The 24,329-nt window shown below is 38.1% G+C and overlaps 1 protein-coding gene across 1 annotated transcript in view; it reads right to left on the bottom strand.

Annotated features, from left to right (window-relative positions):
• The window catches only part of LOC129726035 (serum response factor homolog), a 490,723-nt gene that overhangs the window by 279,826 nt on the left and 186,568 nt on the right, over positions 1–24,329 (bottom strand). The gene's annotated exons all lie outside the window — the stretch shown is intronic.

The following is a 24,329-nucleotide window of genomic DNA, read 5'->3' as shown; positions in this document are numbered from 1 at the left end:
GAATAATCATGTAGATTTTCGCATCATCTGCATGAAATAATCTTGTTCCGGTCGGTAATAGAAGAGATAAGTCATTTACAAATAGTGAAAACAGCAGAGGTCCTAAAACGCTACCCTGAGGTACTCCTGAATTATTCTGGAACCAAACAGATGTTGACGATCCTAATTTTACTGCCATTCTGCGATGTTGTAGATATGAGGAAAGCCATGCTATCAAATTTGCCGATACACCCAACTTATCGAGTTTAGCTAGCAGAATTTCATGGTCGACTCGGTCAAAAGCAGCCTTCAGATCAGTATAAATGGCATCAACTTGATCACGTTGATCCATTGTTCGCAAGCATAGCGAGGTGAATTCCAGCAAATTTGTAGAAACTGATCTACCGGGGAAGAATCCATGTTGTGAGGTTGAAATATAATTTTTTACGCGAAAGAGATGTTTGTACACAATAGCTTCCAGTACTTTCGAGCAGGCACACAAAGAAGTTATTCCACGATAGTTTTCTACGTTACGCTTATCGCCTTTTTTAAAAACAGGGAACATGAAGGATGATTTCCAACTTCAAGGAAATTGCTGACAAAGCCAATAGTTTCAAGATTCTCATCAATTCTCCAAGTTCGTGTAATTTTAAAATCTTACAAATCATATTTCAAAAAATCATTGTTTGATTTCCATATTTGTTATGGCTGTGGCTTGTAAGATTACTTTTATTATGGTGAGCTTCAACTGGTATCACCCTTCGCTTTTCAATCTAAAACGAACTGCATTTATATCAAAATCAAAGTTAATCAGCATGATTTTTTAATATATATTTGCACATATTCTAATTTTTTAATTTAAAATTTTTCGAAGTTTTGGCCCGGCAGCTGTTGTGAATTGTGAAATTTGGCCCGCGTGTCATAAACGTTGGACAGGCTTGGTCTATAAGATCCAGCTCTTCCAAGTTCTCACGGTCTACTCTCATGCTGCTGCAATGTTGATACAAATCTTCCACCTCTCCAACAAAATTGTCAACTTCGTAAAAAATTACGAAACTTTCGGTTTCACGCTTGAACTCTTCCAACGACATGCATATTGAGTTAGCGGGATGCAGCAAGGACAACGCGTGGACATGTGCACTATCTTCACCGAACCGTGTTTCCAGTGAGGTTACAAGAGAATAAAGGTAAGGAATTGTCACAGTTCGGTTCCAATACTCCAAGCTCGCTGATGCAGGCGGATTTGGCCCGTACTTGCTGTACCCACTGCAATCCCGCATAATCAATAACCATAACAATATGCTTAACAGCCCATCCGGGGTATAGTTCAAACTGCCTAGGTTATTGTTAAACCATATGGTTTATCGTCCATTTATGGTTCCTTTTCATTTGGGATGTCTTTGGTGGATCAACTGAAAAACCTGTGCAATTCCACGCAACATACAGCAAGCATTTCAATTAATTGTTTTTGATTTTGTTCATACTTTACACAGATGTTTCTATGGGCTAAAGATGTCGTTTTGTGCTATTAGAGTTTTTGAAAACAAAATTCTGTACCAATGTCAACAACTGTCAACCCCTTTTGCGCCCCTCTGGCTACGCCTATGATTGAGAATGCTGTTCAAAGCAGATGTAGAATTGTTTTCAATAGATAAGAAAATACGGACAGAACAATACATAGAGTTTCAAATCCAAGGCTTTATTCAATGGGGAAGGAAATAATTGAAATAGGCTTTTACTAAACAAACATTCCAACATTTTTATTTCCAGGTTAAAAATCATTCAAAATAAATTTGTATTCGTGAAATTTAGATAAATACATAAATTAAATATTATAAATGATCAAAAATAAATTCCAATTCAATCATGAATGTTCGCCAAAAATTTGGGTTATGCAATGCAGATTAATTGGAAGCAATCAGTCAGCAAAGTAACTCCTTTTAAAACGAATATCCAAAATAACATTTAATCAAAGATGAGCAGGAATTGTTAAAAACGATCGAAGCTATGTTTGTTTGGATTCCCATGTTGATACAGTAAAAATACTGCATTTTGGTAATCAAACTGATGAGCCCCTCGTTAACTGGATATTAGGATTTTTTTAGGGACCCTAACATAAAAAAAATTAAAAATGAAAGGATTAAAATGTGAGATATCTTTGTGAGTCAAGTGTTGACGAAAAACGTATACGTCAAAACTTGACTCACAAAGATTTCTCATATTTTTATCCTTTAATTTTTATTTGTTTCATGTTAGGGTTCTGCATTACTTTTTAATTATCGAAGTGCTACATGCACGAGAAATTTTTTTCCTTCGAATTTCGTTTAGTAGTAGGGTTCAAAAGCTTCACTTTGTTGTTTCTTTGCCTAGGGCCGAACGAATTAGAGATGTCCAGCTTCTTCTGTCTTGGCCGTTCTCCAGTCTTCTCGTACACCAGCAGATCGTGCATCTTCTTCCACCGCGCACATCCACCGCGTGCGAGGCCTACCACGGAGTCGACGGCCTCTTCCTGGTTCTCTACTGAAGATAGTTCTGGCGGCTCTCTCGTTAGGCATTCTGGCTACATGTCCAGCCCACTGAAGCCTGCCCCGCTGTATTACCTTCACTATTCAGCATGTTTGTATAACTGGTACAACTCGTGATTCATGCGTCTGCGCCACACTCCATCTTCCAGTTCACCGCCAAGTATTGATCGCAGAACTTTACGCTCAAAAACTCCGAACACTCGCCGATCAGCTTCCTTCAGCGTCCATGTCTGTAAAGGGCCACGGGAAGTATCAGCATCCTATCAACGCTAGTTTTGTGCGAGTTTGCAAATTACGGGACTTTAGCTGGTTACGCAGTCCGTAGAAGGCCCTGCACAGTGGTCGGAAAAGGCAATTTGACAAACTTAATTCTTTTGTGCTTAAACGGTTGATTTAAGCCAAAGACAATGTTCAAAAGAATTGTTCACAAAAATATAATAGAAATGTTGATAAGAAATTTTTTTATCATAGCCTACATACAGCGAAGATACATGAATAGTTTTTTTAGCAAAGTTGTATAACTTTTCAAAATATGTTATTTGCAGAAGATATTAAATTTCTATGACGTTTATTTACTGAAATACAAAAATACAAAGCATTTTCGCTGTCAACTCCCTCAAATTTAGTTTTTCTAGTATAACTTTTTCAATATTGTTTTTTCAAGAACATAATGTTCAAGACAAATATGACCAACATAAAACACAGGTTTCTTTCGAATGTTTCATGCTGCTACAATCGTTCTGTACTGAGTTAGAGCGTTTTTTCATTAAATTATTTCTCAGATTTAAATGCGTATAGGGGAGAAAGAGGTAAACCATCCATGATGGATCCATCAGTCATTCGACGTGATTAAAAAGAATACATAACATATGGACTGTAGCTGGCAAGCTAGGATGAAGGTGAAAGGCGCTATGGAATTGAGTTCTACTTTTTGCCTTATTGGACCACAAACATTGGTTACAAACTTTACAGCACTATCGGTTGCAAGCTTTCTTGACCTCATCCAGGCTCAACGAATCCACATTTTGTACATCTTACCCAATATCTCTCTACTGTTTCTGTCGACAGCTCTTTTCTCTTTGCCGTCAAACCTCCGAATGTTGTTTCCAACGCATGACCGCCAGTGCCTCATTGCACAGTGGGGAATCGCTGGCCATCAGCCAAAAAAAAATTTTTTTCGTTAGCTGTTTCACAATATTTTTTCATTATTGCTATAACATTCAAGTGTTTAAATCTAAAATTTGGGCGCAATATCATGAAATCTGAATTTTTCATGACTTTTCAAAGCTTGGCGAACTAACGTTTTTTGTCTTTTTTTGGAAAAAAGTACATTACTTTGAAAAGCTCTGTAGCTTCAATGATAGTTGGGATTTTTTTGACGTCAAAGGAAAAGTCGTTGTGAATATTGTGCAAAACAAACCCATGTCATTAGATATTGTAAAATTTGGTTATAGCAGGCCTGACACTAAAAATTTTTCAAAAAACGTGATTTTTTGTAGAAAAGTAGCTTAAAAGCTTAGTTGCCGCAGTTTGCCACGGTTGTGACTACATTCAAAATTTAGGTAAAAACGTAAGCTTTCAAATGCATATATATATATATATATATATATATATATATATATATATATATATATATATATATATATATATATATATATATATATATATATATATATATATATATATATATATATAATTATATTATATTAATCTAATAAAATTAGATTTCGTGCTTCATGGACGGTCAGAAACAAAAAATGGATGCCAAATTCGTGTTCAGCGCACCAAAACTATGTTAATACCAAGTTTTTGTCGCATTTATCGACACTTTTTTTGCTTGGCCAGCCTTTGTATGGAGTCGCCCCACTGTGCATTGGTTATCAGGTTCACTCCTTTGTCGTTGCAAATGGCAGGGATTGGTACAATCCGGTTCCTTATTTCGAAGACTATTCCATAAAAACCTTCCAGTGTCGTGCTTGGAAAACCGTACATCAGCTTCCACAAGAGATTGTTCGCAGTGCTAGCGCTTCTTGCGTTGGTTCAGTCGTAGAGCCGCTCTAGTCTGTCCATACATCTCTCTCAACTGACGTGGCACATAATTTTTTTGCCACCATCGTGTGAGCACAGGCCTGGTATTTCTCCTAAATCATCTCTTGACATTACGCATCGAGTAACGTGTTACGGGTGGTTTCTGCGGTCGTGTTCAACACCTCTCGTGCTGTATAGCTGATCGTATCCCGAAGATAAATGAAATCTTTGTTAAAAATATGTGCTACAGATTACCGTATCACTGCGACAAAATTTATTTTTTTTATTCTCGACATTGGTGTAGCAATGTGTCTACCAATAACTGGACGGAAGAACTAAATATTCCTATCCAACATGTGCGTTTACGTCCCTTGTGACGTTATTTGTATCATATTTTGGATACGCTTCGCATGTTTATACATTGATCAGCCTGTGATTGACAATTCTGCCTATGATTCTCAACGCGAATAAGCGGTCACTGATGGGGTTCCACCTAATGACACACTTGATCAGTTTCCCTTATATGACGAAATCGATACCACATATGACACCTTTTTTGACGCCATTGCTGTAGATATGGTATTTGAAAATCGTTACTGCGACCTACCACTCGAAACTCCCGTTCTCTCGTCTTGGGTGATCGCGTTTCTTAGATAACTGCGACTTCCACCTTCATATTTTGAAATTTACTAGCCACGCATGTCGGTTCGAGTATAGTTTTGATATTCCAAGTACCAAGTTTACAGTAACTGTGTCTGTTTGTTCGTATCGACCCAGATATTGACTTTTTCGATTCATATTCACGGCTGAATTGTTCGTAGTAGGGTTTCTCTTGTATGCCTGAGGGGCACTGGGTTCTGAAATGCCACTGCGACATTCTTGCTGATTGTCTTTTGTGGCGGGCCCCGATTGCTGTGCACAGGTTACGGATTGCTCGTACTCATTGATAGAGTAGAACAGTTTTGTTGTAAACCTGTACCCCAATTAGGTACAACATAGTCGATGAAACTAATGACCTGCTTGGGATTAGAGCCCCATACTTGGTATGGAGTTAAAAGGTAACTTCCTAAGAAGTTGTACCTAGAGGAAGCAAGAGCTTCGCAAGAGCAAAGCAAATGCTCTGAACTCTCTGGTTAAGATTTGCAGAATAGGAATGTCGTTCAACACTACATCGATTTTCTTAAAAAGGGTACTTTTGGCATACTGCCTTACTAGCTGGTGAGACATCGTGCTTATCAACAAAAAACGCGCATTTCAAGATTATCCAACAAACCAAACTTATTCGGTTCTAATTTTTACTATTTCCAGTCAATTGGGCATTCTTGGCATTTAAATTAAGCCAACATCCGATCTAATCCGCAACTAAATTGAAACAATCCTCACAAGGCATTTTTAATACCCACCGAATTGAGAAAGGTCTACTGTAGGATTTGCTTAATTTTCCTACGTGAAGACATTCTCATTTAACATGTAGGGGATGTTGAGACATTGTCATTTAACATGTTGTTCATAAATTATTAATGGTTGGTCATGCAATGTTGAGACATCGAGAAATATCGCACTATTTAGAGAAGAGAAAGAAAATGTTACTAAAAGCTAGGAGTTGAATTGGTTCAGACTACTCTTCTAGAGTTAAATGTAGTATGTACAACAGTTGATCACCTTATTAAAGATCCAAAAACTCATTTGGATGCATATTCTCCTCCTAACAGAAATCCTGCGTACGACCATGAATGATACAACCAAACCTTTCGAACTAGTTCGGAAATTACATCGCACAATCAATAAAGTCGTAATGGAAAATAATCGCAAATTTTGCCAAAATGAGAATGACAATGCGTGAATGCAACGAGGGCCGAATTATCATATCGATGTCAATGCAACGCCGTTCGATTTTGGAAACATCAAACGTTAGGCCCACATGTGCCGCCCGCCGCGGTGAGATCCCAATCAACAAAGCGGAACTTACCGAGCAAGCGACGACGGCGTTGAGTGCAATGGGTTGAAGCGCCGCCTTTGGCACTGTCATCCTGTCAGTGTCGATTTGATCGGTTGAAACTCAATCATCGAGATCCGAGAGACCACGCACAGATATGCGTGAGGAGAGCAGCACTTATTGCTAACCAGCATAAAAGGTGCATTTCGTGGGGTCTTATCCACCGCCGGGTGACGATTCCTATCGCCACCGGTCGCAAATACCGAAAGAGTGCTGTTTTTTTAAAGGTTTTTTTTTGCTCCAACGCACCAGAAGCATTTTGTTGGTTTAATATGATCGATCCTGACCGGTCGCGGTACGTTGAAAGTGGATCGGTCCGGCCTGTCCGTCATATTTTGCTACAGAGATACGGTACGAGGCGGGAACCAACATTTGCTTGAGATGTTGATGAATTTTGGTGATTATCACCACTCGAATCTTGAGTCCCGTCATCGACAGGCCGCGTGGGCAGGGGAAGATTTAAGTCGAGTAAATATTAGCTCATGCTCGAGGCAAAACAATCGCAGTGATACTCGCCTAAGCAGTGTCGTGGAAGCAGTGATGCCAGATATGCTTTCGCGTATAACCTTTCCAGTTTGTAGCAAAAAAGTAAGATCATTCGAAATTTGCCTTGAGATGTGAATACTAAATAATTCAACGTAATCATCCCAGCAACACCTGTACATAAAACGCATGAAATTATGATAAGGATACCATAACGGAATGCAAGGTCTGACCGCGCTGTTACCTGCATTGATGACCCGTTCCGATTGCTGTCCTCCATCGGAGCGCCATTCCGATCGTACAGCTCTTAAGCCCAGAAGCTTAACCGGCAAATCTTAATCTCACCTTGCGGGAACCATGCGGAAAATCGCGAAAACCACACCGCTCTTCTACTGCTGTTGCTGCCTTTAGCTCGCAACAACAACTCGGTGCGTTTGTGTTGACGGTACTTATTTTTTCCGCCACTTCATCGATAAGCTCCGGAACGGTGGATGACAGCGTTGGTTTTTTGTTCATGCGTAATGAAACGACGAAGCGGGAGAAAAACGTCCGATACAGAATAAAAAGAACTTGTGAAAATGTGGGTTCCGGCAGGCTGCTAGGCCATTCAGCGGCCGGTGTGCACCCAGAAGCCGCGTGAAATAAAAACAATCGCACCACGCACGTTGTTGGCTTGCAGTGAAAATATTATTGGAGCAGACAACTTTGGTGACTTGAAGCAAACGAGAAAAAAAAACGTGGAAAAACAACAAACGCGTTTGCGGTTGGGTCATATGTGGCTGTGTATGATCGGGCGCGGGCGATCGATCGGTGCTTTAGACCCGATGGAGCAGAATCGAAGGTGCTGGCGGGAAGGGTCGGTCGATTGGCTGAATGAAGCAGAAAAAAAATATCAAAGCGTAAATCCACTTGCAAACGAGAAACGGAGCGAGAGATGAGAAACGGGGCTAATCTACGCCGGCACAATAAACATTTTCATATATTGTTGTTGTATGAGAAAACGATAAGACGCACGGATGGGGAGCAGCGAGCGGCTTTCTGGTGGTCGATCAGCTAGCAGGGTTGAAAAATTTTCACTGTGTAATATGGACTTACATTGTTCATTGGATATTCTAACGGGCAAAAAATAATTGCAAACACGATTGAGTCTCCAGTGCCGGCAAAAACAACAAAACTGTGATTTTGTTATATTCTTTTACAGTTTGGTCATGATTTCTGGTGTTAAATCAGATTTTTCTTCACCGGAAACGAGACAAATAGCGAGAAAAAACAAACAATACATAAACATTTTGATTTATAATACATTTAAATTTATACTACATTGTAAAACATCTGAAAATTGAAGAAAAAGTAAAAAAAGTGTTAAAACGTGTCAAAAATGTGTTCAAAAGGTATCAAGTAAGGGACGAAATTGTGCCGTGTCAAATAAATGTTGTGTGAACAAAAAAAAATAGTAAGTGACGAAAAAGAAGCGAACAAGATGTCAAAATAATGTTAAAATAGTGTAAAAACGGCATCATAAAATGTTTAACCGATAGCCAAAACACTCTTTTGCATATTTATAGTAAATGTCATATGTATTAAAAATTATGAAAATGTTTAGATAGGAAAACAAAAAGGTGTCAAATAAGTGACAGTTAAGTACCATTGCTGGTTTCACTTCTTCTCCTATTGTTTGTATCTTTGTTGTCCATTCTGCTGCTGCTTGAAAGGATGATCGATTTTTTAAACCGCCTAGTTGACTGGAGAAGGATGGAATGGTTTTCGGTTGCATTTCAGTTCATAGCAGTAGCGCTTCGTTGCTGCAGCTTATGATATTCCGAAATGCTTCTCTTTGGTGCAAAATTGGTCATTTGCTATCTGGCCAATATACGAAACACGACTTGAGAAGGACTTCGTAAAATTATTCATCTCGAATTTAACGTAACAAGGTATTGGGTGATGATAATACACAACACCAAACATTTTTTTCTAATTATCGCATATGATAACCTCGATCTCATCGCATGCCTCCATTTGCATGTAAATCGCATTTAATTCTTTCTGGATAGGCAATTCATGAACCCAAACATTAATGTACTGTGATGATGTATTTTATTTTTTTTCGTGACAAATGGTATGTTTGAAACAGTTCTGCTTCACAAATTGTTCAACAATTTCACTGCCTCTGTGAAACGTTATTAGACCACAATGTCGTACGTGGTGCATCTGTATAGCCTTGCACAGACTAAAATATAGTATCATATGGTTAAAACTGTCAAATGCGAAATTGGGAGCGTTTGAAGCGTTAAATTTATCTAAAATATAACATAAAGTGTTTCTAAATATTCAATGATTGCTGTAAATTTTTCCAGTGAAATCCTTCCACAATATTAGAATTTTATGTAGCAACACTTCTTAAGTAAAATATTTGCTGTAAAGTTGCACTTATTGTTGAAATGCGTAGGCCTGTTTTGTATCATGACTAGACCAGTTTACTTCTTAGACTTCACCGCTTCACTTTGCTTGTACAGCTCCTCTACAATTATGGGTCAGTCAACGTGTTGTCTGAATGTTCAAAAATGGATATAAAATCGGTAAAGTTAGCAACTACGAATGTTTTACTATCTATCTCTGTGTTCTGATGTGTACTTTCGATCAACAATTAGTTTCACTGCAGTTGATGCGTGTAAATCGGTTGGGAAGAAAAATATCACTTACATAGCAAAAGACACAATTATGGGTCACTTTTGGCATTCAAAATCATTTAATCTAAAAAATCGTCAAAATACAAAACGCAAGTCATTTCATTGTCTTAAAAGCTTGATAATAAGTTATTTTATTCAGTCTTGATACCTCATCATGTAAAAGTAATAAAAATAGCCGAAATATGGACTGATCCACAATTGTGCACCGCAAAATGTAACATTACTACAATTATGGGTCACTTCACTTATTGCACCGAGTAAAAAAAAAGTTTATAGCGACATTTTCAACTTTAAATCATTTTAATTGTATAAATGAGATTACAAGTGAGTTATAAAATATACCACTGCTAATGAAAATTGTTCAGTTTCGTGAGAATAGACGAATTTGCGTAAAAGCGACACATAATTGTAGCTGACCCATAACTGTGGAGACACTGTACTTGGCATTCAATTCAACAAATAGTTTTTGTTAGAGAAACTTTTATTCTGTCTAAAAAAAATCTAAATTTAAATGGATCTGAAATAAAATGACTGGTTCAATTATCATTTATTTTTTGGTCTGATCATGAAACAAATACTATGATCAGAAAAAAAACGATATATTTGAAACAAAAACGATTGGATTTGCTATCGTCTTGTTCACATTACCTTATGTGAAAATTCTTATAATTCGAAATGTCAGGTTTGAAAATTACTCATATACGGCAAAAATAAAAAATCTCAATTTTGGTGCCGATTAGACCACCTCTTGTTCTGCGGGACCCTCATTTTTATAGTAAAAGTTCCATTTTTCGTCAGAAAAACCTAATTTTCTTCTAGTTATGGCCACGAAAGAAAAATGTCTAGATGTAAACACACAAATCATTTTCGAAGAAGGAATAAAAAAAAACAATGCTTTGCTTATAATTTCTGTTCTTGTTTAGTTAATATTTTTGGAACTGCTGTAATGCAATTCAGAGAAAATTAGCCAAAAATTCAGAAAATATATGAATCATGACCGGCAGTGTTGCCAGTTGCCAGTTGAAAAATCTTTCTTTTCAATAATTTGAAAAGTTTTATCATAAACATCGCAAAGAAATGCTCCGTATTTTGGTTAAATTTTCTCCAGAAATATTTTCTCAAATCTCAAAGCTTTCATTTTTACAATTTAGGCACTCACCTTTAAATCAAGTTTACACCATATACATCAATGTTAGTAAACTTTTTCAAATTTTGGTTCAAATTTTAAAGTTTGTCAATTGCTGTGTTATGCCTTATGAATAATAATGTTTCGTTTATCTTAAATACAATACTTCATTACGACGGTAGTCAAATAAAAAACATCATAGAGAAACTCAGAATACCTCTGAGTAATGAGAATGTTTACAAACTGGAATTTAAAATATACTTAAAATATACATTTGCCTAAAAATTTAATTTTTCTAATTCATAAAAACATATCTAGCAACACTGCTGCTCAAAATAGATTTATTCCCGTGTTTTTTTTGAGAATGATGCATCAGCTGATTTCTAGACACTACGCTTTTGTAGCCATAACTAAAAGGAAACAAGAGTTTTCGACCAATACTGCCCTCCCGTACAAAAATTCTTGCAAAGCAAAGTTTACGAAACATATGGTGTGTATTAGAGATGGTCGGGTTTCAGGTTTTCAAACCCGAAACCCGACCCGTACCCGTCGGGTTCGGGTTTGTAAATTTTTTGGGTCGGGTTCGTATTTGGTGGGCAAAAAATTTTCGGGTTCGGGTCGGGTTCTGGTTTAAAAAAGGTCGGGTTTAGGTCTGAAAACCCGAAACCCGACTATATCAAATAAACATTTTTGTAAGATGATCATGTCTAATTTCATGCAACTGCAAAAACACTAACAATTCAATACCATTCGAGGCCCAAAGCTTCAGGGCAGCAACAAATTGGTACAAAAAATCTACCCCTCAAAAAAAATCTCGGGTTCGGGTTTCACAAATTCGGGCTCGGGTCGGGCTCGGGTTTCACAAAAATAAAATTTTCGGGTTCGGGTTTGATCGAAAAAAAAAGTTTCGGGTTCGGGTCGGGTTCGGGATTCAACCGAAAAAAAAAAATTCGGGTACGGGTCGGGTACGGGTTTGAAAAATGCCAAACCCGACCATCTCTAGTGTGTATATCTACTTTTTATCTCAAGTTATGCTAATTGCTCACGATAAAGATTACAAGGTAAGACAAACCGTTCAACAACCGTTTTAATTCTTGAGAACTGAACTGTTGCTGATTCAGATACAGATTATCGAGGATACGATGCGGTGGACAACTTCTTTTTTGAAACGTGACGTAAGACGAAAAATTACGTCTTACGGCAATATATATATATATATATATATATATATATATATATATATATATATATATATATATATATATATATATATATATATATATATATATATATATATATATATATATATAAGTACAAATTGAAAAACTGAAAACACGAAAATTGTCTACTTTCAAATGTTTAAAAGTTAATCAACTTCCAAGCGATTTTCTTCATTCTTACAACAATTGGTTGAAGAATTATCTTTGCACACGCCTGAAAAGAGGAGCTTGTAGTTCCATTATTCTAACTATTGTACTATTGAAAGCTTTGAAATTGAAACACCGATTTAATCCTCTCAGACTCCCACAGACCGTTATTATAAAAAAAATGCACCAAAGAATCTGAGTACACCATTTGATTTGTTATGACGTCCAGAGTCTCTGTTCAAAATTTCAAAATCAACGTACGGCATGGGATATTAAAACGACGAAATACTCAATGTAAAGCACGTTTTTCAGCCACAGTTTTATGAAACAACTTCCAAAATAGTTTCTACACATTCCAAGTATTATATTTCAAGACATTTAAAATTGGTGGAAAGATTTATTTGAAATTCCGACGATCACGTTTTTCGAATTTAGACCACTGTGCACTGTGGGATTTTCAAATAAATCTTTCCACCAATTGTAAATGTCTTGAAATATAATACTCGGAATGTGTAAAAACTATTTCATAAAATTGTGGCTGAGAAACGTGCTTTACATTGAGTATTTCGTCGTTTTAATAACACTTTTTTGTACTTTATGACCTTCAAAAGGGCATTACTCAAAAATGTACCGTACGATAATTTTGAAATTTTGACCAGAGATTCTGGACGTCATAACGAATCGAATGGTGTACTCAGATTCTTTGGTGTATTTTTTTTATGATAACGGTCTGTGGGAGCACCGTGCTCTGATTGGTCGCTTAATGCTTACTTTTCCTAACATGATCAACAGAATATTATACGCAGTTAACCGGGAATGACATAAAAAAAGCAATAATCAAAACCAACAAACCATCTTTGGTAGCACACTGCAATAGTCAATACCCGCACCATTTTGGAAAGATCGGTCATACGCTATACAGATAATTTTCGAGTGACCAAAGTTCGTAGTTTTCCGAAGTTTAAAATAAGAAAATGTTTATCGCAGCCAAACCAAAACTACCGCACTACATGACTTCTGACCGTTGGAAAATAACTTTTAAGACAAATATGACACAACTGAAGTGAGTCATGTTACTTACATTTTACGTTAAATGCAGTTTTTTCTTGAAAAAGGTCATCAAACGGCAGTTAGACTAGATTGTCGTGTATTTCTTTCAAAAAAACTAAGAAAACCAAAAGTCTGGAACCCTTATATGAGAGCCTGTTCATGCTTAAACCAATCAGTTTACTAGTGGATGGCCACTAAGACGGTGCCAAACTAAGTAGCAGCGGTATATCCTTCAACTGTTGCAGGGAACTGAATCGACATGCTGCTAGCATGCGGCGATTTTGAATATTTCGCTGTCTTCAATAGTGGGCGGACCAACAGACTAAACAACACTAAACAACGACAGGAGTTTTAGAGCGTCTACCTCATTATTCAACAGCCTTGCCACAAACAATACCTGTTGTATCTTGCGGTGGCGTTCCAAGTTATCCAGATGGAGTAAACGACAACGGTCTGCATACGGTGGAAGATTGTCAGGTTGCCGCCAAGGTAGGTCTCGAATAACTTTACATATGAACCTACGCTGCACACGTTTTAATCGTATACTCCAATAAAGCTGGTGTGGCATCCAAAAACAAGGTTGGCGGACTCGAGGATAGGACGGACAAGAGCATCACGTCTATTTTTCGGTATGAAGCCTAACTGGCGATTGGCTTTTGAAATAATCATAGTGTGATGACGATCAAAAGTCAGTTTTGAATCGAGGGTCACGCCGAGATCATTCACATACTCAAGTTTAATCATACTTGTTGACCATCTCTATGGTAGTTGAATTTAATGGGCGATTTTATACGATGATAAGTTATTACGTTACATTAAGCAATGCTGATTGTCAGACAATTAAATTTACACCATTACACAAACGAATGTAACATTTCCTGAAAACGATTACAATCCTCGATGCAACGAATAATTAAAAATATTTTAAGGTCGTCAACATAAAAAAGCCTTCAGCCAGTTCCTAGTGCAGCAGCAGTGTCGTTGAATAATCGTATAAACAGTAGTGGTCCCAAATTACTGCCTTGAGGTACCCTAGATTTATTGGTGAATGGCGGCGATAGTTGTGATTCTAATTTCAATCGCACTAGTCTACCACACAAATATTAGCATAGCCATATTTGTGTGGTAGCGAAGCGCCCATTCGTAAAATCTTGTTTAGAAGTATTCGGTGATTTATACGGTCGAAAGCAGCCTTCAGATCAGTGTATATCACTTCCACCTGCGCTTTGAGCTCCATTTCGGTAATACAACTAGAGGTGAAGTCTAGGAGATTCGAAGTGACGAAGCGGCTAATCATAAAACCATGTTGGTCAGACGAAATATAGTGTCTAAGTGCACTCACGATAATTTCAAAAAGTTTCGAACCAGCGGATAGTGTTATGTTTTACGTTGCTGAGATCGCCATTTTTGAAAACAGGAAACATTGTGGAATTTTAGCAAACATCCGGGAACTTTCCTGATGCGGAGAATTCATTAAATATGCGGCTAGTGGCTCAGCAGACAATTCGGCGCATCGGCGTAATATTACAGCTGGAATCCCGTCAGGTCCAGCGGAATAAGACGTTTTTAATTTCTTGGCAGCAGTGACGACCATTTCGGGAGTGATTTCAAAAACATCTAAGTCAACGCAATTATTCGGAACGTTCTGTATAGCACTTTGGACGGATCGTGTAGGGACAGGATCCGAAGCAAAAACCGACGAAAGTTATTTACCTCTGGGTACTACAGTAATCGAGAGTTCACTATCAGAAAACAAAGTGCTATTTACTTCTAGAAGCTGTCAGCGTCATAGTAAGAAAATAGAGAAACCATGATTGGTTCGCAGTAATTTACTTTAATTTATTTGAACTTATATTGAGATTTGTGAAGTGTGTGAAATACCGTTAACCATGCAATAGTTGTCCATAATAGTTAGCAGACAAACAACAAAATATAATAACAAGTGGCAGAAAAACCTTTACTACTTGGCAATCAAATGACTTCACAATGTTAAACACAGTTTTTTTTTATCTTTAACAACATATCGAGCATTTTCTGAAACCTACTGCAAGAAATACATTGCCATGTGACAGGCTGGTTTAACTCTACGTTACGTTTTGTAAAACTCTTGGTAAAGTTGCAATAAGGCATTGAAACGTTGGGCATTGAAAAAATAAAACCGTTTTTGTCTCCAAATGACTGTGAAGCTGAGGAAAAAATCCTATTGCGAACATGAATTCAGTAGAAAGCAAGTCCTGAGTTCTACGTTACCTTGCGGTCGTGTCTTATGAACAACCTCTTCTTCAACTATTTTGATATTTCCAATATATCGTGTTTAATAAGAGAGATAAAATTTCGAATATATAAATTAAGTTAATGACATAATTCACATAAATGAACATCCGAATTCCATAACATGGAGGGGGTCCGCTACTGAGTAAGGTAATTTTCACAGGGGGAAGGGGGTGTAGGTTGTGGAGTAACTGTTTGTTATATAGGGAAGGGGGGTAAAAAACTAGCTTTTTTGCATTACGTAATGTATGGATGTCGCCTTGACAAGTGACATAAAGGTATGGCTAATGCTAGCTGAGCGCAACAAAATAATAATAATAATCGCAGTTCAATTCGTTCCAGTTCGTGGTCGAATTTCTAAATATAGCTCGATAAAAATAATAAATCTCCACTTTTCTAAAAACTTGTTGACCCCTTGGCGAACGACGGGTCCACCAACTGGAACGAATTAAAGTGCAATTATTGTTTTTTTCTGCGTTTAATCAAACCAAGACAAAAAAAAAATAATTTTAAATGACGTCGAAGAGGGGAAAAAATCGTTTTTGAAACAATGTCAAAAAAAAAAATTAAGAACCTTTTCGCGATAGGCTCAACCACCTTTCTGAAGGACCTTAATTTGATGCTCTCCAATTGGGCTAAAATTTCCTGCGTTTGTTTGTCTATTCAAAGTAGGAAGTTTTGCGAAATTTAATTTTTTTATTGTGGTTTAGTGGGGTAAAACGGCCGTTAGAGATGATATGTCCAAAACCAACCAAATCACAAAAAGTGCAATAACTCCTGCTAAACTTGATGGATTTTTTGGAAAAAATTGTGTTATTATCCTACACTAACAGTACTTCAAAACGCATGGTCACAATATATGATAAAGAAGTAACATGACGAACGATTTCATTTTCTTTTTGAAATTGTCTATTTTCAGGGTCTTTCTACTCTTCTCAACATCGCTAGAAAAAATATCTAAATATAGCGTTTTATAGAGCAACTCAAGAGCTTTAACCTCATGTATAATTCAAGTGCAACAAATGGGGTACAACGGCCCTAGAAGCAATTGTCGAAAAGTGAGAACTGTAACAAAAATATTTGAAATTTAGAGATTTCAAACAAAAAAAAATTAAAAATACATAAAAAATGCCAATAAATGACAAAAATATCAAAAATGCCAGATAGGTCGAAATAATCATAAACCGAAAAAATCTTGGATTCAACCAAATTTATAAAATGTCAAAAATCAAAACATACCAAAAGTTTCGAAAAAATTCATAACCAAAAATAACAGAGATTACACATTAACAAAAACAACATCAAACCAATACTCTTCCTCGTGCGGTCTAATTGCCGACGACGGTGACCGGTTGATCGAGAATTTCGAGCTTCCTGCAGTATTGTGTTTTTATTGGGCTCCGTTTTGTTTTCCCTCAAACGCTGCGGTCCCCGAACGTCCGGCAGCCACCAAGAAGCACCGTTCGTGTCCGTTACTAGACAACCTACATCACCGTATGCTCTGCCTCGCCATGCCATGCCTGCTGTGTGTGACGTGTGGGTCTGCCCTGCTTTGTGGCCTGCCCGTGGATTTATTTTTGTTTTCAAAGTAGCTGTTTGTACCAGTAGTCAGTCTCCTGCGCCTGCTGCTCATATAATTCATGCCAAATTGAAAACAATGTAAGTTATGAAACAGGTTTCGATAGATACAGTTTGCGCGGCTTAAGCCGCACTTGCTGCCAACCGAACCAGGGAGACAAGCGGGTTAAGTGGACATGCGTGCGACTTTCGAGGGATTGGTCGGTTCATTATTCACAAGTTTTTTTGTTATCGTTTCCATTTTGCCGGGTTTTCATTGTTTTTTTTTAATATATAGATTTTGAGTGAGAGCACTCTCCACGATACGCCTGCGCAAATTGGTTCGTGGCTTTGAACGATAGATGGACGATGACTAAGGAGAACTCTAGATCTATTAGTTGAATGGAGCTTTGAGTAGTTTCAGTAGATTCAAACGGTTCACGAGATTCTTTGCCTTATGAATTATTTATCAGCTACTTCAACATTTGTCACCAATTGATAAAGCGCAGTGGATCACGTTACCTTTCGATCCAATTACCACAAGGTCATATCAAACGCAAGCACGGAAGCGAATGCCACCATTCCAACTTTGCAAAGGTGCAACATAACAAACAACATACACATACACACCCACCCACAGGCGCGTGACCCAAAGCAACACTCCTTTGCCTGTTACCTGTGTAGCAGCGAGCATTCGACAGCCCCCGGGCGGCAAGTTGAAAGGCTAATCGTATCGAATCATCGGGAAAATGCATAGCCTCGCTGTAGATCATATTCCACATCATTGTTAAGCTTTGTGGGATGGTAACGGCGGAGGAGCGGATAAAATAGACCGCAAAAACCAAAACCACATGAGATCGTGATTAGCGATGAAGATCTCTAGGAAACCACAGAAGATTCAGTCGCGTTCGTAGTCAACCATTGATTCGCTTCGTGGCATCCTGGCACTTAGGAACCATCTGTCTTTCTGGCAACCGGAGTGCTGATAGTGCAGTCAGTGCACAAGTGTGTGATCTACATTGCCGATGTCCGCATTATCCAGCTCCAGCGATCTGATGAGGTATATGGAGGATTAATGGAACCTTTTAAGAGTAGAAATTACGTGGCAACTACCGCCCCAACCCTTCGGGACTTGCCCTATAGAAGTGGCCTAGAGGTGTGTACAATGTGAATGCTCGAATAGGTCGATGACGACGTGATCCGACAGCGACGACGACGACGCAACAACGGGGAGAAACGGTTTTTTTATTGTTTTCATATCCATCCACATCGGGCAGGTCACTAAGCGATCGTGCGGTGGCTGTCGGCGCACAGGATGACGCGATCTTGACGATTACCGTATGGTAGCGAAAAAGACGACAACGACGAGACTTCCACGCTTACTGGCGCTGATCATCCGATGAGGTTAGGTATTGGGGCGACGCGGAGTTAAATATGATGACGTGGCTGTGGGTATTGCTCAAAATGTTAAAATTTCAATTTAGAAAAATAAAATTAATAATCCACGTCAATAAATAAACTTTGAAATTCAACTTGGCATGGTGAACATGTGATTAAAATTGTTCTGTCATTTGACATTCCGGTTCGTAGAGTAATTTGGAATATATCTTGTCGATTTTGCCACAGATTGAGATTTCATATTCTACAATGAAAGTCGTTGTCGTAATTAAACGAAACTGATAAGATTACAACGAGAGAGTCAGCAAATTTAAATCTGAAAGAGAGAAAGTTTTGAGACTCAAACATTCAAATTGAGCTTAAATTTCTGTTTTGCGTTTGAAGTTAAAAATTGGAGCACAAATTCTTATATAAATAAATAATAAATTATAATAATAATTAGAGAAAAGCTTCGGTTATCCGGTTGTCAGCACAATCAAATTGTATGCTTACAAATGTGCATAACACTAACCTTGACACGATAGAAAGGAATGGCCCGCAAAATTCAGCAAACCTGTCTCTAACGACCCGCGAGCCCATCACGCAACCCTTTTATTCCCCTCCCCTCCCGGGAGGTGTAAAAGAGCTCCATCAGACTTTTGCGCATTCCAGCGATAACAATAACCGGGCGAAAAAGAAAAGAAAAACCGGCAGCCTCCTCTAGGCAATCAGTTCAATGTGGGGCTCTTACCAAGCGCTTATTCCCTTCAGATTGATAGCAGCCTGACCCCGAAAGCGGCGGCGACGATATCGTGGCTATTCCAAGACTACCGCGTCGTCGTAGTCGTCGTCGTTCCACTGATGGACCGAAACCGAAACAAAAAAAAAAAAATACTTTAAAATAATAAAATCGGCTGACTGTCCGTGCTGTGGGTACCTACTCTCACTCTCTCTCTCTCTCTCTCTCTCTCTCTCTCGGTTGTAGGGGGCGCATAACACACTCCGCACGTTTGTTGTGTTTCGTACGATTGGCCTTTTAGCGACTTTGCGCACGGGGGTACGGGAAGCAAAGAATACACACACGCGGCACAGAGACGACCGCGCCGATCGGCCAAACCACCAAACTCTCGCTTGTTCGTATGTTCGTTGATTTCTTTGCCTTCTCTGCCTAAGCTGCTGTGTGGAATCAGCAGCAGCAGCAGCAGCAGCAGTGACTCCGAACTCCAAGCGTCCGCGTTGTGTTACGTTGTATGGCGGAGTTTGCCGTTGCTGCCGCCGGGAAGGGTGCCATCTGGAACTTCGGTATTAATTTAATCTAATTCCAGCGGGCTGCACTGTGATTCCGACCATGAAATTATTACGTTTCCTGCGGAAATAAGCCAAGAACGGAGCCGATTCTGCGCTGCCTGCTCCAGGTGACGTAATATAGCCCCCGTATTCAAACATGTGCATCCTTATTTGGAAGGTTGTTAAATTAGCTCTCTCATGCTGCTGTCGCTGCTCGCGCTCGGTTTCGTTGCCGTCGGACGAGTGTGTTGTTGGTGGATTCTTTTTGGGGGCCAGCAGCGCGTATGGGTACCTACAATGCAGCGTATGTGGTACGAACCTCTCCGGTGACTGGTGTGTGATGTGCGCGATGCGAGAGTGCGGCTGGTGCCAGTCGCCTTGCGTTCGTACACACGCAAATTCGGCGCCGCCAACGGTGGGTGCAGGGAGTCAGCAGGCGATCGAAAGTCCCGAACAACCGAAGCGGAAAGATCAGCTGAACTTGCGGAAAAGTTGACGTCGAAGGTGCGTTTCGTACGTACGGCTGAAGGACGGATAGAAGGGCTGAACGGGGGGAAACGGTAAAGCGTTACGTTGATTTGACTATGGTCTGCAATTGGTACCAGTAGCGAAACCTGTAATTGTCCGGTTTACTAACAATAGGCTGTGAAATCTGTCGAAACCTGAAGGTCAAGTTCCTACGAAATGTGCACCCAAGGATTGATCATTCGCTTTTAATGTCATTTATGGTTACTATAATTGTCATTACGACATTCGCAACACCCCTAGATGTTGGCTGTGAGTATCAAACCAGTTCTATAATGTTTTTGAACGTTATGAATGAGCAAAATTTTTAAAAAAACTCACGGTTCATTATGTGTTTTTGTTTCGCGACATGGAATTAGAAAAAAACAACTTTACCGATAGTTCAACTGTCACAGCAACAAGCAGATGAAAGAAGAATTGAAAGACGCTCTTGAAACCCGAAAAACGTTTGCTTTATTTCAAAAACAATCTACAGCTTGCAACATGCACTACGCGAATAATGACGTAAGTTTTGCAAGAAATGTTAACTGATGCATGACATTTGATGATTGGGCGGCAGAATAAAGCTGAACTGTTTGTGTCAGACACTCATACATCATGAAAACTTTGAGAAAATAAATTTAAAATTTGAGTTTTTCAAAATTCTATTTTCTAATTTAAATGAGCTCAAAACGCATTTTTGAACGCAATAATTTTTTTAAATAACTTTTTTGGTGATTTTTTTAGACAATTGAACAGTTCGCGCATACCTACTGGAATATTGCATCAGAAATAAGTAATCGTGGAAAAAAAAATCGAATAAATACACATACGATGCTTACGAAAGTGGAGGGAGAGATTAATTGATTAATTACACTGGTCAACACAGGGTTTTTCCTAGAGCTCAAACTGGAAGAAAAAAGTTTTTTGCTATTAACCCATTCCTGTGAGTTTTGGTGCCCCCAACCATTGTAATTATGCGACAAAAGCTCCCACCCGTTCCAACGCAAACGTTTACCGTGCGCCTCCTTTCACTGTTGAATCGATGGAGATGCCAAGTACAGCGTTCTGGAGAACGAGCTTAGGGGGAAATTTGGATCTAGAGCTTGATAGTAATATTTCAGAGAAAAGCTTTATTCTACAAACTTGTTACATATGATGAGGCAATTATTTTACAAGGTAGACAAAATGATTGAGACAGGCAAAATTTTATCGATTTTTAAAAATAGCCAGAACTTAGCGAAAAATGAAGTAATTTTGATGAAACCAGTTTCATTTACTGGAAAACTATTTTAATTTCCAAAAATTACTAAAGAATTTGACAAGACCAACAGACACCCGAAATGTTTCCGATTTTAGGAGTGTCTGTCAAAATGTGCCTTCTTGCAACGCGTAGAACTTTTTATGACATCTTGTTTCTTCTTTTAGTTTAATATATTTCCAATAAACTAAAATTCTCGGAATGAATGGTACCCAAAGGTTGAAAATCTGTCGAGAAACCATCGAATATCGAAGCTTCGAACCAAAAGTCTAACCTTCCTCTATCAAAAGTGTAAATACCATTTTGATGAATAAATAATTCATTCTTTGATTGAAATACTACAAGGTATACAGCCTTAGGGTTGTATGTAATGATGACGTGAGACTAAACACTGTAATTACTGTATTATTTGTAAAAAATTGTTATTTTCTCGTTTGTTCAGTGATTTACGTATGTTAATTCTCAGCCTCTTCTTCATTATTTCAGAAATATATTTAATAAAACTCGAAAGAACTTTTTACACTTGGTGATTTTGTGCCTGAAATTCGAAAATATTCATTTTTGTTTGTTACTTCACAAGTTTATTTCATTTGCCAACAATTATATGCACTGCTTTACGAAGTATACCTATTATATTATAATTTGTACAATTCAAAATCAAAAATTAATTTAACAATGTTAAAGCGTAAAAAAAAAGATTCTGAAGAGATCTTATAAAATGGACAAAAAATTCACGAGCACTCGCCACCCCTTACCATTCTATAAAATTAGTTTTTTTAGGATCTTTCTCGTTCGATATTATGTCGGTCACTATTAGTAAAGATTATTTAGTAAATATCAGAGGAGTTTCTTTCGGCTTCGCAGTCTTTAAAATGTGAAAAGAAAACGATATTTTTCTCTTACACCGACGTTTCGAATAATATATATTCTTTATCAAGGCTCTACAAGTAAATTAAGACCAAAACGATTTTAGAAAAAAATACATAAATTATGCACATAACATCATTACCGAGAGGACCATTTTCCTGTGAAGTGGTTCTTCGGCTAGAGCATTGATTGTCAAAACAGAAACTAATCAACCTAACAGAACATCTAAAAATACATTAAATTAGCTAAACATGATATCAAATACAATTTATGCTTCTTACATTATGCAAATTAAAAAATTAAAAACTATACACTTTGACGAAGCGGAACTCGTAGCACTCTCAATCATACTAAATCATTTTTTCCGTAACGCAAGGTTGCTGGTTACGCTGGTCGAAAGCGGAGATTATCACCATCACTCTCACATGACGATTCTCAATTAAAAATGACAATGAGCGCTGACGGAGACAGAAGGCTTCCATACAGTACTTCACGCACATTCTAACTACGGCTTGCGGTATCAGAAAACTACCATCAGACGACGCGATGCGGTGCCAGTTTCAATTGAGACGCTGAAGGAAAAAAAAGAGTCTTTCTCTCCGTCACTCTCTCCGTCGATTGAAATAGTCATTAGTTTCATTTGAAATGATCCGAAAGAAAAAAGAGGGAGAGAGAGAAAGAAGTGATTCGTTGACAGTAACCGAAAGGAATCAAGTGAAAATGAAACTGTTCGAATCGAAATGACAGCGCGAGTATATCAGTTTCATTGTTTTGTTTCGAAAATGTAGAGCCCTGAGCATATTACATAATTGTTTAACATTTTATCTATCCAACAACATATTAGTTATTGTTATCCATCATGTGATTATGCTGTTATTATCGTATGAAATTTGACGCAATATTTGCCAGTTTCATTTGCCATTTTACAGAATGCATACTAGTATAGAAAACAAAGACGTAGTCCCACGTCAAAAAATGTTGCATGTTTCTATTCGCCCCGCAATGGGGCAAATGGAAACACCTATCAGTCCACTGTCTTTTCCTTGTTCTGATGAAAGATTCGAATTTTACAGAGGAAGAAGAACAATTGCATCACGTTTATTTGGCAGAAGCAAGGCCTTGGTGCTACATCCCATATCGTAACTTGACCTTCTGTTTATTTTACACAGACGCAGCTAACTGTTTAATTTACAGGGCCCCGGGCCCCCACATTTTTGGGGCCCTTACAAATCGAGAAAAAGTTTTTTTCTCTATCAAAAATTAGATACAACCAAAAGTTCGATTTACAGCAAGAAAATTTGAACAGACCATTTCAATCTGAAACTTTCCTTTAGTGTTATTTTTTCGCAAGCGCCACAACTACATCCATAAGAGTTCACCTTGGATTCAATTGGAATGACACACATTAACACACCATTTGATTCAAACCAGAGCGCATAGCAGGTAGAGCTGAGAAAGAAAATAACCCACAAGTTTTTTAAATGCATTGCTGTTGCTTACTTGTCCGAATCAGAGATACCAGATGTACCTCGCAAAATGCAGATTTTCCATGAGTCCGTGAGCAGATTTTATTGAGAGTACCAAACGTGCGGCTCAACCCCCATGAGAAAATAACCGCATCGACACAGATTTCTGGAGAGCAGAAATTCAAGAATGAATCCATTCTACCAGTGATTGGTTGATGCTCTCGATGAACGAAGAGCGGCCAATCAGCTCATTAACAACCGGTTTGGTTTTTAATCCGACATCAACACTAAACCTTTTGGACTGGAGCTTACTGCTGAAAAACTTGTGGCTGCCTATCTGGATTATCTGGAAAATGGAATGGGGAAATGAGTTTTTATTCTTTTGCTAAGTAATTTCAGAGTCCACAGAATAGTTCATGTGAATTACATGAATTACATGTATACAATGTGATTGTGAACAACAATATGCGAAATGTATTTGTAAACGCTAAAATTGCG

The sequence above is a fragment of the Wyeomyia smithii genome, chromosome 2, assembly GCF_029784165.1.
Source record: "Wyeomyia smithii strain HCP4-BCI-WySm-NY-G18 chromosome 2, ASM2978416v1, whole genome shotgun sequence".
Classification (NCBI taxonomy): Eukaryota; Metazoa; Arthropoda; class Insecta; order Diptera; family Culicidae; genus Wyeomyia; species Wyeomyia smithii.
Note: the sequence above shows the minus strand (reverse complement) of the source record. Positions and strands in the feature narration are given on the sequence as shown.